We start from the raw sequence: 13,958 nt of genomic DNA, 5'->3' as shown, positions 1-13,958 counted from the left end.
TCTATAGGATGAGGTCAGGGCTTTGTGATGGCCACTCCAATACCTTGACTTTGTTGTCCTTAAGCCATTTTGCCACAACTCTGGAAGTATGCTTAGGGCCATTGTCCATTTGGAAGGCCCATTTGTGACCAAGCTTTAACTTCCTGACTGATGTCTTGAAATGTTGTTTCAATATATCTACATAATTTTCCTCCCTCATGATGTCATTTATTTTGTGAAGTGCACCAGTCCCTCCTGCATCGAAGAACCCCCACAACATGATGCTGCCACCCCTGTGCTTCACGGTTGGGATGGTTTTCTTCGGCTTGCAAGCCTCCCCCTTTTTCCTCCAAACACAATAATGGTTATTATGGCCAAACAGTTTTATTTTGTTTAATCAGACCAAAGGACATTTCTCCAAAAAGTACGATCTTTGTCCCCATGTCCAGTTGCAAACCATAGTCTGGCTTTTTTAATGGCAGCTTTGGAGCAGTGGCTTCTTCCTTGCTGAGCGGCCTTTCAGGTTATGTCGATATAGGACTCAATTTACTGTGGATATAGGTCCTTGTTGTTCTGGGTTTTATGTGCACTTTTCGCACCAAAGTACGTTCTTCTCTAGGAGACAGAACGTGTCTCCTTCCAGAGCGGTATGACGGCTGTGTGGTCCCATGGTGTTTATACTTGCATACTATTGTTTGTACAGAGGAACGTGGTACCTTCAGGCGTTTGGAAATTGCTCCCAAGGATGAACCAGACTTGTTGCGGTCTACAAATTGTTTTTCTGAGGTCTTGGCTGATTTCTTTTGATTTTCACATGATGTCAAGCAAAGAGCCAGTGAGTGTAAAGGTAGGCCTGGAAATACATCCACAGGTACACCTCCAAATGACTCAAATTATGTCAATTAGCCTATCAGAAGCTTCTAAAGCAATGACATCATTTTCGGGAATTTTCCAAGCTGTTTAAAGGCACAGTCAACTTAGTGTATGTAAACTTCTGACCCACTGGAATTGTGATACAGTGAATTACAAGTTAAATAATCTGTCTGTAAACAATTGTTGGAAAAATGACTTGTGTCATGTACAAAGTAGATGTCCCAACCGACTTGCCAAAACTATAGTTTGTTAGCAAGTTTGTGGATTGGTTGAAAAACAAATTTTAAAGTCTCCAACCTAAGTGTATGTAACATTCTGACTTCAACTGTAGCTACTGTTAAATTTAAGGTTTTTGTTGACGTCTGGCTAGATAACTATGTTAGTGCCTACAAAGCTAGCTAACTAGTCTGAAATTTGACTGTTGTCGGACACTGTTTCTCTCAGCTAAGTACGTTAGCTACCACAGCTAGGTTTGACATTTTCTAGCTAGTATGTAGTTAACGTTAGTTCACATGGGTTAACTAACCAAGTTGGAAGCTAACGTTATATTCATCCAAGAGCTAGCTAATGTACGCTAGTTAGTAATTGCTGGTCTATTCATTGTTTTTTCTCTCTTTCTCTCTGTGTGTGTGTGACTGCTTTCCAAAGCCAATTCTCTTTGCTTACTCTGTCAGTGGCCATCTGCTTGCAGGCCCAGCCCTACTGGCAAAAAAGACAGAGCACGCCCATGATGTGATCTGGGTCTGGACATGTGTGTGAGAGAGAGAGTGAGAGATCTGGTAGCAAAGACAAAAGGCACAAATCATACATTGTGTGTGTTTGTGAGATAGAGAAAGCGTTCAGTTGGTAACAATAATAGTGATCGTGCTACTTTTTAAAATCCCTTTTCTCTTTAGAGATTTATAGGCAAAGCTTTTAAGAGTGGAATCTGGAGACTATTCCAAAAGTTTGAAGTTAAGTTTATCATTGTGTTTGTGATTAGGCCTCTATCATTGTGAGGAGGATCCACTCTCCCACAAAAGGTCTAACTGATATGTTTCCACTGCAAAGCTATTTTCAGGTCTCTCCAGAGATGTTAGATTGGGTTCAAATCAGGGCTCTGGCTGGGCCACTCAAGGACATTCAGAGACTTGTCCCGAAGCCACTCCTGCGTTGTCTTGGCTGTGTGCTTAGGGTCGTTCTCCTGTTGGAAGGTGAACCTTCGACCCAGTCTCAGGTCCTGAGCGCTCTGGAGCAGGTTTTCATCAATGATCTTTGTGTACTTTGCTCCGTTCATCTTTGCCTCGATCCAGTCTCCCAGTCCCTGCCGCTGAAAAACATCACCACACCATGCTTCACCGTAGAGATGGTGCCAGGCATGACGCTTGGCATTCAGGCCAATGAGTTCAATCTTGGTTTCATCAGACCAGAGAATCTTGTTTCTTAAAGTCTGAGATTCTTTAGGTGCCATTTGGCAAACTCCAAGTGGGCTGTCATGTGCCTTTTACTGAGGAGTGGCTTCCGTCTGGCCACTCTACCATAAAGGCCTGATTGGTGGAGTGCTGCAGAGATGGTTGTCCTGAAAGATTATCTTATCTCCACAGAGGAACTCTGGAGCTCTGTCAGAGTAACCATCGGATTCTTTGCCACCTCCCTGACCAAGGCCCTTCTTCCCCGATTGCTCAGTTTGGCTGGGCGTCCAGCTCTAGGAATAGTCTTGGTGGATCCAAACTTCTTCCATTTAAGAATGATGGAGGCCACTGTGTTCCTGAGGACCTTCAATGGTGCAGAAATGTTTTGATACCGTTCCCAGATCTGTGCCTGTCTCAAAGCTCTAAATCAAATCAAATCAAATGTTATTGGTCACATAAACATGGTTAGCAGGTGTTATCGCGAGTGTAGTGAAATTCTTGTGCTCTAGTTCAGACAGCGCAGCAATATCTAACATGTTTTCTAACAATTCCACAACAACTACCTAATACACACAAATCTAAGTAAGGAATGGAATAATGGAATACATTTATTCAGATTACTGCACCTGTACATAGCCCACCTATAATTTAGCCCAAACAACTACCTCTTTCCCAACTGTATTTAATTAATTAATTAATTTTGCTCCTTTGCACCCCATAATTTTTATTTCTACTTTGCACATTCTTCCATTGCAAAACTACCATTCCAGTGTTTTACTTGCTATATTGTATTTACTTTGCCACCATGGCCTTTTTTGCCTTTACCTCCCTTCTCACCTCATTTGCTCACATTGTATATAAACTTGTTTATACTGTATTATTGACTGTATGTATGTTTTACTCCATGTGTAACTCTGTGTCGTTGTATCTGTCGAACTGCTTTGCTTTATCTTGGCCAGGTGGCAATTGTAAATGAGAACTTGTTCTCAACTTGACTACCTGGTTAAATAAAGGTGAAATAAATAAATAAAATACAATATATACATGGTCTGCAGCATGCCACCCTGCATCCCACTGCTGGCTTGCTTCTGTAGCTGAGCAGGGTTGGTCCTGGTAGGTCACCGGATGGGAGACCAGATGCTGCTGGAAGAGGTGTTGCAGGGCCAGTAGGTAGCACAGTTTCCTCTGGTTTAAAAAAATGCCCCAGGTAAGTGATTGGGGACATTGCCCTGTGTAGGGTGTTGTCTTTAGGATGGGATGTTAAATGGGTGTCCTGACTCTCTGTGGTCATTAAAGATCCCATGGCACTTATCGTAAGAGTAGGGGCGTTAACCCCTGTGTCCTGGCGAAATTCCCAATCTTGCACTCATATCAACATGGTCACCCAATCATCCCCAGTTTACAATTGGCTCATTCACCCCCCCCCCCCCCCCACCTCCTCTCTCCCCTGTAACTATTCCCCAGGTTGTTGCTGTAAATGAGAATGTGTTCTCACCTGGTAAAATAAGGGATAAAAAAATACATATGAGATGAGATATGTAAACATTATTAAAGTGACATTATTAAAATGACTAGTGATCCATCATTAAAGTGGCCGATGATTTCAAGTCTGTATATAGGCAACAGCCTCTCTGTGTTAGTGATAGCTGTTTAACAGTCTGATGGCCTTGAGATAGAAGCTTTTTTTCAGTCTCTCAGTCCTAGCTTTGATGCTCCTTTATTGACCTCGCCTTCTGGATGGTAGTGGGGTGAACAGGCAGTGGCTCGGGTGGTTGTTGTTCTTGATGATCTTTTTGGCCTTCTTGTGACATCGGGTGCTGTACGTGTCCTGGAGGGCAGGTAGTTTGCCCCCGGTAATGCGTTGTGCAGACCGCACCACCCTCTAGAGAGCCTTGTGGTTGTGGGCAGTGCAGTTGCCGTACCAGGCGGTGATACAGCCCGACAGGCCACCCTTTGCCTTGATGACAGCTTTGCACACTCTTGGCATTCTCTCAATTGGGCATGTGTAAAAGTTTGTGAGAGTTTTAGGTGATAACCTTACTTCTTCAGCCTCCTGGGGTTGAAGAGGCGCTGCTGCGCCTTCTTCATCACACTGTCTCTGTGGGTGGACAATTCCTTCGACCTCATGGCTTGGTTTTTGCTCTGACATGCATTGTCAACTGTGGGACCTTACATAGACAGGTGTGTGCCTTTGCAAATCATGCCCAATCAATTGAATTTACCACAGGTGGACTCCAATCAAGTTGTAGAAACATCTCAAGGATGATCAATCGAAACAGGATGCACCTGAGTTCAATTTCAAGTCTCATAGTAAAGGGTCTGAATACTTATGTAAATAAGGTATTTCTGTTTTTTATCTTTAATACATTTGCAAACATTTCTACAAATCTGTTTTTCGCTTAGTTATTTTGGGGACTTGTGTGTAGATTGATGAGGAAAATAAATGAACATAAATATTGGATGTATCTCTCTCCCTCTCTCTCTCGCTCTCTCTCTCGCTCTCTCTCTCCCCCTCTCTCTCTTTGTCTCTACATGCAAAACTGCAGATGTTAAATGCGTGGCCGTGATTCCTCCTCTCTTTTAGGATCTATCCTCAACAACACAGCGAAGAGCCTTGGGAATATTTGAGAAAACGTGAGAAAAAAAATCTTAACTGCAGCTGTTGAGGCGTAAAGGACGAGCCACTACCAGGTAAAGAAACAATGTGCTGTTGTAAGACGAATAGGTTTCTCTAACAACAAGACGGGTAAATACTGCAAGATGTGCCCAATGTTTCTCATGGGACTTAGCTAAATGCATGGGTAAATGTACGGATACAGTGCGTCTCCATCAAACATGGGCATGAATGAAAACACTGAATTATTATATTATTCAACCTACCCAACTGCAATATTTATTAATTGCAGTTGGAGTAATATAAATGTAAAAGTAAAATCAAGTCAGTTTCAAAATCCTTTTTTTTTAAACATTGGAAAATACAACACTGACTGTTGGTAAAAATATAACCCAAGATATAAAAATAAAACACATCTAATTGGTGTTTATTTATTTAGACTTGGTTAATTGGACATCATCTATTTGAAAATGGCACAGTGTCTGTATGACCATTCATCCTCTAGGGATTGTGGTCTGACCAAGAACATATTAATTTAACCTATTACCGTTTGCAGACAAGGGATGAAAGGATATTTTTTATATATATATTGCTTGGGCTTGGTCAGTTCTGAAACCAAATGAGGCATAAACAGACCCAGTGAAGGGCTGCTCACACTGTCTATTTCTGTCTATTTCTGTCATTTTATGTCATGATAAATGTATCATCCCCTTTTGGCTTTAGATTGTCATTTGTTTTACATGCAAATGTTGCATCTCATTCAATATTATACAGATTTTTACCTTCGACCTTGACATTATCAGACACATAAAAATGTAGCTCTTGTATACAAGCATCTCTAAAATGTGTCTGTAAATAGTGGCATAGTGGCATTCCAGGCCAGTGATTATACTTGCTGCCTGACTACAGCACTTTATTGATTCAATTATGAAATTCAATGTTTTTCTTTTCACTGACTGTCAATCAGTAAAGGGGCAATCAGCAGTAGAACTATTACTAATATGACAGGCAAGACCCAGATGCAGACACAGGAGGCAGATGGTTGCAGTTGAAGATGTTTAATAATCCAAAAATAAGTAGGAAAGAGAATGGTCGTGGACAGGCAAAAGGTCAAAACCAGTTCAGAGTCCAGGAAGTACAAAGTGGCAGACAGGCTCGTGGTCAAGGCAGGCAGAATGGTCAGGCAGGTGGGTACAGAGTCCAGGAGGTACAAAGTGGCAGACAGGCTCGAGGTCAAGGCAGGCAGAATGGTCAGGCAGGTGGGTACAGAGTCCAGGAGGTACAAAGTGGCAGACAGGCTCGAGGTCAAGGCAGGCAGAATGGTCAGGCAGGTGGGTACAGAGTCCAGGAGGTGCAAAGTGGCAGACAGGCTCGAGGTCAAGGCAGGCAGAATGGTCAGGCAGGTGGGTACAAAGTGGCAGACAGGCTCGAGGTCAAGGCAGGCAGAATGTTCAGGCAGGTGGGTACAAAGTGGCAGACAGGATCGAGGTCAAGGCAGGCAGAATGTTCAGGCAGGTGGGTACAAAGTGGCAGACAGGATCGAGGTCAAGGCAGGCAGAATGGTCAGGCAGGTGGGTACAAAGTGGCAGACAGGCTCGAGGTCAAGGCAGGCAGAATGGTCAGGCAGGTGGGTACAAAGTGGAAGACAGGCTCGAGGTCAAGGCAGGTGGATACAGAGTCCAGAACAGGCAAGGGTCAAAACCAGGTGGACTAGAAAAAGGAGAATAGCAAAGGCAGGAGTACGGGAAAAAACACTGGTTGACATGGAACATACAAGACGAACTGGCACAGAGACAGGAAACACAGGGATAAATACACTGGTACAGAGAGACGGGAAACACAGGGATAAATACACTGGGGGAAACAAGCGACACCTGGAGGGGGTGGAGACAACAACAAGGACAGGTGAAACAGATCAGGGAGTGACAATTACAAAACACCCTCCCCACCGCTGTTGACTATCCATTGTATAATAATTATAATTTAACCAAGTTTTGAGGCTTGTTTGCATTTACTTTGTTGAAAAACATTGAAGTAAAACAAGCTTATATTTTAGGTTCTGATGGTGTACAACAGTTGAACTTAGCTTATGAGGCATTTATAAGTTATATTCTTTAATCAATGGGTACTTTATAAGTCCAACAAAAATGTATGTAGCAACCGCTGATTGCCGCTTTAAGATGTAATAGTGATGTGGCACATAAATGTGTGTTTTGGTCTGTAACAAGGTTATCAATCTTATTTGTAAATGTCCAATAGTGATATCTGAATTGATCATTTTATCTGTGTTACTCTGCAGGGAAACTCACAGACTGCGCCCCCATAAGGGGTTGAATGTCAACTGTTATTATAGGGCATTCAACCACTTTACTTGAGAGCAATGTGCAGCTTTTCCGTCCTGATTTTGAGCATGATTTCTGAAGACCGGCACACCTAAACAAGCATAGTTCAACTTTCATATTGATTCTCCCTCCAGAGCATGACAAGTCCTCTGGATAAGGTGGTGGCCCAGAAGAAAAATGCAATCGAGGCTGTGATGGAGAGTTTTGAGGTGAGGGGCGGAGGTGTTGGCCAGCGCAGTAGGGGAGCTCTTACCTCTCTATGAGGCAGCTGCCCCTGTCCTACGACTAGCCCTGGACAACGTGAAGAGCAAAGAGGTCTGCTATGTCAGAGCAGTTCCTGGCGGTGAGGAACAAGCTGGACGTACTGTCCACCCAGCAGGAGGACATTGACTGTGAGATTAGGAAGGGCCAGCTGGATTCCCATTACTTCTCAGTGGAGGAGAGCATCAGGAACCAGTTCCGGAATTACATGGACATTCTGGAGGCCAAGCCACAGTTTCAGGAGGTCAAGAAGAGGCTGTTTCTGGAGCACCGGTAGGGAGATGAACCTGTATGTGCTGTATGATGCTCTGATGGGCACCAACAGCTTTGGGGAGTCCATCTTGGAGGTGGTGGACAGGTAAAGTATTCTTAACCATGCTTAATGAGCCTTTTTGCACCGGTGGAGCATGGCTTTGTTGAGTATTTTAGTTTCAGAACACTTGGCATGAATTTGAACTGTTCACTTGTGATTATGGAAAATAGGATGATTACTTTTATTGTTATTAACAACAGTTTAGTGGTTGGTTCCCCATCTGTCTCAGGTATGAGGCGAGAAACAGGCGCCTACTGGAGGACTTCTGTGTGAGGATGAAGGAGCTCCTCTGCCTGGGCCTACTTGCCCTGCCGGGCCTCTGTGCCCTCACCAGGAGACCAGATGAGGAACAGGAAACCATCCATAACTGGAGCACCAAAATCAGGGAGGTGGAATCAAAGATGAAGGCATGCATCGGGGCCTGCGTAGCAGCCTTCCCTGAACAGGCTTGCCTTGACGCCCAGCATCTTCTCCAGGAAAAAGAGGAACGCAATCTTCAGGACACGGCTCAGGAAGTACAGGAATTCCTCACCAGGAAATACGACTGGGTGAGCTGGTCGGTCCGACTGGTCAACCACTCTGGCAGCAGCTATTGGAACTGGCGTGCCAGGGACCACTTCTAACACATGGCGGGTCAGAACTTGTTTGAGGGGCTGCAGGTGAATGATACCTTACCTGGTGGTTTCCTACAGCACCGGTCCCCAACCGGTGCCACGCGACTGCATCCGACAACTGATGGAGGGGCCAGGGAAGAAGGGTGGTGCATGGTGGTGCCTCGTGGTGCATGCTGTCAGTAACCACAAAGAGAGTTAGGCCAACTGGAGCTTCCCGGAGGACTGCCACTACTGGGAGAGGCACAAGAATGTGACGCTGTGTGTACACTCATAGTGACGCTGATAGAGGTGCAACAAGTCAGACAAATAGGGATCATTATGTCATCAACCTGAGGGGTTATTCTAAATTCTGAATTGACCACCTTAAAGAGGATGTGTGGGGAATTATGGTAAATGGTGATGCGGTTTTGTGAATACACCATGCAGTTTGTCCTAGCAAGAAACTTTGGTTGCAATTAGATTCACTGTATTGACATCTGAATGTATTGCTAATTTGAGGCAGTGTTACATAGCCCAGTGTTTGCAGAGTATTTAATTAACTGTATATGCATTTTATTATAAGTGACTAACTCCTACCATAGCTTATGACCAGATGTTACTCAATACTCTCTCATAGTTCAATAGCTTAACTCAATGGATTGTGGATGTGAAGTGATGTTGAATTGACTAATCTTTCTAATTCGTACTAATTCAGTCATAATAAAAACATAATCTAAATTCTACATCTGTCATTATGCTTCATGACAATAAACGGCAACACATCAGCTGTTATTGGATGTATATATGAGTGTGTCTTGCCTGTCTTGTTTATACATGTTGATGTCTATTGCCATTAACACAAGCTAGTGCACCTGCACTCACCGGGGCCCTTACTAATTGAATTGATATTTACACATAAGTCAGCATTTCCTGTCCACAGCTTTGGTTTTATAGTCTATGAATAACCTTTGGCTGCGCTAATATGCTGAAGACGAGCTCCAAAGTACTTGGATCAGCATGATGGAATCACTCATTAGCCGTGTTGGAGGTGGAGACGGCCAGCAGTTCTGGGTCGGTGGAGTAGCTATAGGGTTCTGCCAGAGCTTTAGCCTCAGTGCTACGCTATCGTTAATCAAGCCTGTCAAAATTCATTGAGTGCAGTCTGTAATATACAGTGCAGTAGGAAATATATATATTTTAATCATCCCCTTATCTTCCATGCAGCCTCTCTTAATGTGTGTATGGGATGTGTGAGAACAACCGGGGTTAGGATCTTTCTTGTTGTTTACTAGGGTGGCTTTATGGGATAACATTGCTACTCTCTGAAGGTTGAGTTTCATAGTCAAGGGTATGAGTTCCATAAGAAGGTTCTCATTGATCATACATTTACCACCATTGAATAGTCACCATGAAAGAGCACTTCTCTTCAAACACACTACAAACCTGTCCTGCAGACTACTGGTGAAATGCAATGCAAAAAAGTTTAATTCCATTACCAACTTTTCCTCAGGGAAGTTGGGGTAAACATGGCATCCCTGGATGTAATTGTGCTCTTCATGCAGTCTAGCATAGCTTGCTATAATATATACAGTGCCTTCGGAAAGTATTCAGACCCCTTGAATTTTTCCACATTTTGTTACGTTATTACAGCCTTATTCTAAAATGGATTAAATAAAAAAAATCCTCTGCAATCTACTCAAAATACCCCATAATGACACAGTGAAAACAGTTTTTTAGAAATACCTTCTTTACATAAGTATTCAGACACTTTACTACTGGACTCGAAATTGAGCTCAGGTGCATCCTGTTTCCATTGATCATCCTTGAGTTGTTTCTACAACTTGAATTCAATTGATTGGACATGATTTTGAAAGGCACACACCTATATATATTTATAAGGTCCCATAGTTGACACTGCATGTCAGAGCAAACACCAAGCCACGAGTTCGCGGAATTGTCCGTAGAGTTCCGGGACAGGATTGTGCCGAGGCACAGATCTGGGGAAGGGTACCAAAACATTTCTGCAGCATTTAAGGTCCCCAAGAACACAGTGGCCTCCATCATTCTTAAATGGAAGAAGTTTGGAACCACCAAGACTCTTGCTAGAGCTGTACGTCCGGCCAAACTGAGCAATCGGGGGAGAAGGGCCTTGATCAGGGAGGTTACCAAGAACCAGATGGTCACCCTGACAGAGCTCCAGAGTTCTTCTGTGGAGATGGGAGAACCTTCCAAAAGGACAACCTGCAGACCAATAAGGCTGTAATTGCAGCACTCCACCAATCAGGATTTTATGGTATAGTGGCCAAACGGAAGCCACTCCTCAGTAAAAGGCAGATGACAGTCCACTTTGAGTTTGCCAAAAGGCACCTAAAGACTCTCAGACCATGAGATAATATTTTATCTGTTCTGATGAAACTTAGATTGGACTCTTTGGCCTGAATTCCAAGCGACACGTCTGGAGGAAACCTGGCACCATCCTTATGGTGAAGCATGGTGGTGGCAGCATCATGCTGTGGGGATGTTTTTCAGAGGCAGGGACTGGGAGACTAGTCAGGATCAAGGCAAAGAACAGAGCAAAGTACACAGAGAAGTTTGATGAAAACCTGCTCCAGAGCGCTCAGGACCTCTGACTAGGGCGAACCCTAAGCACACAGCCAAGATAACGCATGAGTGGCTTAAGGACAAGTCTCTGAATGTCCGTGAGTAGGCCAGCCAGAGCCCTGACTTGAACCTGATCTAACAACTCTGGAGAGATCTGAAAATAGCTTTGCAGCAATGCTCCCCATCCAACCTGACAGAGCTTAAGAGGATCTGCAGAGAAGTATGAGAGAAACTCCCCAAATACAGGTGTGCCAAGCATGTAGCGTCACACCCAAGAAGACTCAAGGCCGTAATCGCTGCCAAAGGTGCTTCAAAGTACTGATTAAAGGGACTGAATACTTATGTAAATGTGATATTTCACTGTTTTTGTTTTGTCATTGTGGGGTATTGTGTGTAGATTGATGAGGAAAAAACAAACAATTTAATACATTTTATAATAAGGCTGTAACATAACAAAATGTGGAAAAAATCAAGAGGTCTGAATACTTTCTGAAGGCAAGTATTGAAATAATTGTAACTTCTCAATTCATAGGTTATTTGAGTTTGTGTTTTTTTGTTGATGTTTTTTAATACAGGATTGGAGCCATGTTGTTACTGTCCATGGTCTGTTTATCTCTACTGTAGGTTGGTGGTTAGTTCAGCTGTTATTGCAGAAACCATACAGCTTAAGCACATGGTACCTCTTGTTTTCATTAGTGGTTCTGTGTGCTTTCCTGTGGAACATCCATTGATCCATGGAGCTCTACTACTGCATAAAGAGCTTTCCCTTTGAAAGCAGGTGAATTCCAACTGCCACTATGGAACGACAAAAGCTTCTGTTTGCTAGGCTGCTCTATTGAGGGAATCTGCGTTGTGGTGAAGGAGCCAAGGTTACCTTGTTCATCTGTTTAAAAAGATTATCTGGATTTCTCCATCATGAATGAGAAGTGCTACTCTGACGACAGAGGGCGCTATCAACAAACAGATCAACAGTCTTCTCTAAGACTCTCAGAGTTACAGGTTTTGCATGGTGATTCTCCACAATCTACAGCTGTCTCAAAGTAGTTAGCGATTACAATTTGAGGCTATTTAACATATATTGTGCATGACTATGTTTGACTTTTAATACCAGATTATTTGCAATATGTGGTAAAATGTTAAACCTTTCCAAACCTGAAAATGCTTGATTTTTATTTTCACTTTCATAAAGAATTAGAAGATTCACATAATTCAACAGGACCGCATGTAGCTGATGTAAGCAGTGGCACTATTGAAAATCAGAGTATTGATCCCTGTCTTCCATCTCCAAATTTCCCCTAGATACGGATGAAATAGAAAAGAAGCGACGGCTGACATTTCCATTGGAATCTATGCCTATATACTTCCACTCTGTGACAATCAGGAAACAAAATCCATCATGTTGTTTCCACAGAATGGCTGAGCCCCCGAATGTTAGGAGACATTAATGAACAATCAGCAACAGGTTTGTTAGACTTAATATTTTAACCTGCTTAGACATTCTAATAAACTCTATCTAGTAGGTCCAAATGCCTGTTTAGAGATTGCAGCCAATATCAATATTTCATAAACAAATGAGTGATTTGATGGAGGGCAGCATCCGAGTGGCCCTGGAGGGTCTGGATCAATGGCAGAATGGCTCTGCCTGGCTGTCTCTGCCAATCCCAGCCAGGATAATGTTATTACCCATCGGTGTGGACCATCGACCAGCCCGCTGCTCTTTAAGTGGGCTAGTCTGATAAAAATCATTAAAACATTTGTTCAGTGACACACAGCAGCAGGTCCAGCCCAGCACTCAGGATCGACTCTCTAAAAGGTCTCTCTCCTGGCTGGAGGATCTGCATTTAGAGGTTGGGGCTGAAGTCTTGTGAGTGTTCAGCTACGCACTTCTCTAGGACTAGTGGTATATGGGACTCCATGAAATAGTGAATGGAATGTCTGTAGAACTCCATAGAGTAATGGAGCGTCCAGGGAATTTTTTCACCATGTGCACTGCCTCAAACAGTTCCCTCATGTTGGGCAACACTTCCGGTCTCCCCTCGAGCCCTCAATGCTCTCCCCTCAAGGCCCCATGAAGTGTGTGTTAGTAGTATAGCCTTCAATTCAAGGGCTTTATTGGCATGGGAAACATATGTTAACATTAGTAAACAAAAAAAAGTGAAATAAACAATACAAATTAACAGTAAACATTACACTCACAGACGTTCCAAAATAATAAACACATTTCAAATGTCATATACTGTCTAATAATACAGTGTTGTAACGATGTTCAAATAGTTAAAGTTCAAAAGAGAAAATAAGTGAACATAAATATGGGTTGTATTTACAATGGTGTTTGTTCTTCCCTGGTTGGTTCTTGTGGCAACAGGTCACAAATCTTGCTGGTGTGATGGCACACTGTGGTATTTCACCCAGTAGATTTGGGAGTTTATCAAAATTGGGCTTGTTTTCGAATTCTTTGTTGATCTGTGTAATCCGAGGGAAATATGTGTCTCTAATATGGTCATACATTTGGCAGGAGGTTAGGAAGTGCTCAGTTTCCACCTCATTTTGTGTGCTCTCTCTCTCTCTCTCTCTCTTACGCTCACTCGCTCACTCTCAATTCAATTCAATGGGCTTTATTGTAAACACATGTTTACATTGCCAAAGCAAGTTAAATAGAACAATTAACATTACACTCACAAAAGTTCTCTCTTTCTCTCTCTCTAGGAGATATTAGCCAGAACTTCTTGTTTGCTCTCCTCCCCCACACTTAACCCTCCTCCCCAATCTCTCTCTCTCTCTAGGAGATAAGAGCCAGAACTTCTTGTTTTCTCTCCTCCCCCACACTTACCCTCCTCCCCAAACTACACACAGAGTAGTTCCACTTTTGTACTAAGAGGCCTTCCCCCCGGGGAGTATAGGGAGTGTGAGAGAAAGCATGGGAGAGAGGAAATGGAGGAAGGGAAATCAGGAAACCACACAGCAGCGATCTATGATCATCAACACACGGGA

The 13,958-nt window shown here is 43.2% G+C and overlaps 1 pseudogene; it reads left to right on the top strand.

Annotated features, from left to right (window-relative positions):
* The first annotated feature begins 6,805 nt into the window (after positions 1–6,805).
* Positions 6,806–9,104, top strand: LOC109901960 (protein rapunzel-like; annotated as a pseudogene).
* Positions 9,105–13,958: the final 4,854 nt, after the last annotated feature.

The sequence above is a fragment of the Oncorhynchus kisutch genome, linkage group LG2 (assembly GCF_002021735.2).
Source record: "Oncorhynchus kisutch isolate 150728-3 linkage group LG2, Okis_V2, whole genome shotgun sequence".
In the NCBI taxonomy this organism is placed as follows: Eukaryota; Metazoa; Chordata; class Actinopteri; order Salmoniformes; family Salmonidae; genus Oncorhynchus; species Oncorhynchus kisutch.
The sequence above is the reverse complement of the archived record's forward strand: the minus strand, read 5'-3'. Positions and strand labels throughout refer to the sequence as shown.